At 35.3% G+C, this 3,596-nt stretch overlaps 1 long non-coding RNA gene across 2 annotated transcripts; it reads left to right on the top strand.

Annotated features, from left to right (window-relative positions):
* The first annotated feature begins 1,062 nt into the window (after window positions 1–1,062).
* On the top strand, window positions 1,063–3,344 carry LOC131405438 (uncharacterized). 2 transcript variants are annotated; one of them, XR_009219969.1, is made up of 2 exons: window positions 1,063–1,136; window positions 3,090–3,344. It is a non-coding gene; the product is annotated as an uncharacterized LOC131405438 (long non-coding RNA). The 2 variants fall into 2 exon arrangements; XR_009219970.1 differs by having other exon boundaries at window positions 1,080–1,136; window positions 1,262–3,344.
* Window positions 3,345–3,596: the final 252 nt, after the last annotated feature.

Genomic DNA, 3,596 nt, shown 5'->3' with positions numbered 1-3,596 from the left:
CCTTTTATTTCTTTTTATTACTTAATTGCTATGGCTAGAACTTCCAGTACTATGTTGAATAGAAGTAGTGAGAGTGGGCAACCTTGCCTTGTTCCTAATCTTAGAAGGAAAGCTTTCAGTTTTTCACCATTGAGTATGTTAGCTGTGGGCTTTTCATGTATGGCCTTTATTATGATAAGGTAATTTCCTCCTATTCCTAGTTTGTTGAATATTTTTATTATGAAGGCTATTGAAATTTGTCAAATGCTTTTTCTGCATCCATCAAGATTATCATGTGATTTTTGTCGTTTGTTCTGTTAATGTGGTGTATTACACTGATTGATTTTCATATGTTGAACCATCTTTGCACCCCAGGGACAAATCCCACTTGGTCATGGTGTATATTCCTTTTAATTTGCTATTGAATTCAGTTTGCTAGTATTTTGTTGAGGATTTTTGCATCAATATTCATGAGAAATGTTGATTTGTAGTTCTCTTATAGTGGCTTTGTTTGGCTTCAGGATAATGTTGGCATCGTAAAATGAGTTTGGAAGTACTCTGTCTTCAGTTTCGTGGAAGAGTTTGAGAGGGATTGGTGTAAATTCCTCTTTAAATGTTTTACCAGTGAAACCATCTGATGCAGGACATTTCTTTGATAGGAGGTCTTTGATTACTGATTCGATCTCCTTACTATTTATAGGTCTGTTCATTTCTTCATCGTTCCATCTTGGTAAATTGTATGTTTCTGGGAATTTATCCATTTCTTTTAGGTTATCCAATTTGTTGGTATATAATTGTTCATAGTAGTCTCTTATATTCTGTTTTATTTCTGTGGCATCGGTTATAATATCTCCTCTTTCATTTATGATTTTTGTTATTTGAGTCTTCTTTTTCTTATTCAAGCTAAGGGTTTATCAATTTTGTTGATCTTTTCAAAAATCAACTCAGTTTTATTTTTCTATTCTCTATTTCATTTATTTCTGCTCTAATCTTTATTATTTCCTTCGTTCTGCCAACTTTGGGTTTACTTCTTCTTTTTCTAGTTCCTTGTGGTATAAACCTGGTTTGTTGATGTGAAATCTTTCTTCTCTTTTCGTATAGGCATTTACCGTTTAAACTTCCCTCTTAAATTGCTCTTGCTGCATCCGAAAAGTTTGGTACGTTATGTTTTTGTTTTCATTTGTCTCAAGATATTTTCTAGTTTCCCATGTGATTTCTTCTATGACATATTGGTTATTCAAGAGTATGTTTTTTACTTTCCACATATTTGTAAAATTTCCAGTTATCCTCCTGGTATTGACTTCTTGTTTCATTCCATTGTGGTTGGAAAAGATCCTTGGTATAATTTCAGTCTTCCTAAATTTGTTAAGACTTGGTTTGTGGCCTAACACGTGATCTATGCTGGAGAATGTTTCATGTGCACTTGAGAAGAATGTATATTCTGCTATTGTTGGGTGGGGTGTTCTGTATATTTCTGTTAGGACCAATTCATCAACAGTATTGTTCAAGTACTCTATTTCTTTACTGAGCTTCTGTTTGGTTGATCTATCCATTATTGAAGGTGGAGTATTGAAATCTCCTACTAATATTGTGTTATTATTTCTCTCTTTAATTCTGTCAATGTTTGCTTCATGTATTTGGGTGCTCTTCTCTTAGTGGCATATATACTTATAATTATTATATCTTCTTGATGAATTGACCCTTTTATCATTATATAATGTCCTTGTTTGTCTCTTCTGGCAGTTTTGACTTAAAGTCTATTTAGTCTGATGTTGTAAGTATGGCCACCTCTGCTCTCTTTTTGTTACTATTTGCATAGAGTATCTTTTTCAATCATTTCACTTTCAGCCTACCTATGTTCTTACATCCAGATTTAGTCTCCTATAGATAATATAATTGGATCTTATTTTTAATCCATTCAGCCACTCTTTGTCTTTTGATTGAGGAGTTTAATCTATTTACATTTAAAGTAATTACTGATAGGGAAGGACTTACTATTTCCATTTTGTTAATTGTTTTCCAAGTGTCTTATAGCTATTTTGTCCCTCTATTCCTCTCTTGCTGCCTTCCTTCATCTTTTGTTGATTTTTTGTAGTGACATGCTTTGATTCCTTTCTCATTTTCTTTCATGCATCTTCTATAGGTGTTTTCTTTGTGTTTATGATGGGGTTTACATAAAACATCTTATAGTTATAACAATCTATTTTAAACTGATAACAGCTTAACTTCAGTTACTAAAAAAACTGTACTCCGTCTCTTCCCCCCACCTTGTGTTATTGATGTCACAAATTACATCTTTTTATATTTTGTATCCATTAACAAGTTTTTATAGTTATAGTCATTTTTTGTGCTTTTATTTTTTTAAATCTACCCTTGAATTAAAATGATTTACACATCATAATTATAGTAATGGTGTGTAATTACCCAGTTCTGTGTTTGTCTATATATTTTCCTTTACCAGAGGGCTTTATAATTTTGTTTCCTTTTGTGTTGCTGTCTGGTATTCTTTTGTTTCAACTTGAAGAACTCTCTTTAGCAATTTCTTGCAAGGCAGGTCTAGTGATGTTGACCTGCCTCAGCTTTTATTTATCCAGGAAAGTTTTTATCTCTCCTTCATTTTTGAAAGACAGTTTTGCATGATATAGTATTCTTTTTTTAAAAAAATTCACCTTGCTTTTCTTTTCTTTTTTTTTTTTTTAAGATTTTATTTATTTTTTATTTTTTTCCCCCCAAAGCCCCAGTAGATAGTTGTATGTCATAGCTGCACATCCTTCTAGTTGCTGTATGTGGGATGCGGCCTCAGCATGGCTGGAGAAGCGGTGCGTCAGTGCGCGCCCGGGATCCGAACCCGGGCCGCCAGCAGCGGAGTGCGTGCACTTAACCGCTAAGCCATGGAGCCGGCCCTAGTATTCTTGATTGGTAGTGTAAGTGAGCATAAGTGAGGCCATTTTGTTACACTAAGTGGCCCCACCCCTCCTCTGTGTGACTACTCGTTGTTCTGCACGTACTCTAAAAAATTCACATGCTCTCCGATTTATGGCCTCTGCTAACGTATGTACTCCCAAATAGCTTGATAAATTAAAAATTTTGTTCTATGAGTTTCTCTCCAGGAACAGGCTGACCACAGGTGGGGAACACACCTACAAGGTATCCATCACAGCTGACAGAAGAATGGAACAATGTGATGCCTGGAGCCCTTCACGCCTGGAGACCAACATCCCTGGACCCCCTCCTTACTGCTCATTTTCCCTATATAACTGCCTCAAGATTCTGTAATCTTTGAAGATGGTTTTTTGAGACATTAGTCTACCATCTTCCTGGTTATGCTGGCTAATTGAATTAAAACTTTGTTTCTCAATCCCCAACTCATTGTGATTAATTGGCTCAGATTGCGGTGAGCAGAGCGAGCCCATTGCTCTGTATCAGTAGTTTTTTTCTTTCAGCACTTTGAATATGTCATCTCACTCCCATCTGGCTTGTAGTGTTTCTGCTGAGAAAGCTGCTGATAATTTTCTTGGAGCTCCCTCGTATGTGGTGACTCCCTTTTCTCTTGCTACTTTTAAGATTCTCTCTTTGTCTTTGACTTTTGACAGTTTTATTATAACGTGTCTTGGTGT

This window comes from Diceros bicornis, chromosome 5 (genome assembly GCF_020826845.1).
Source record: "Diceros bicornis minor isolate mBicDic1 chromosome 5, mDicBic1.mat.cur, whole genome shotgun sequence".
In the NCBI taxonomy this organism is placed as follows: Eukaryota; Metazoa; Chordata; class Mammalia; order Perissodactyla; family Rhinocerotidae; genus Diceros; species Diceros bicornis.
This window is presented reverse-complemented; position numbering and strand designations above follow the sequence as displayed.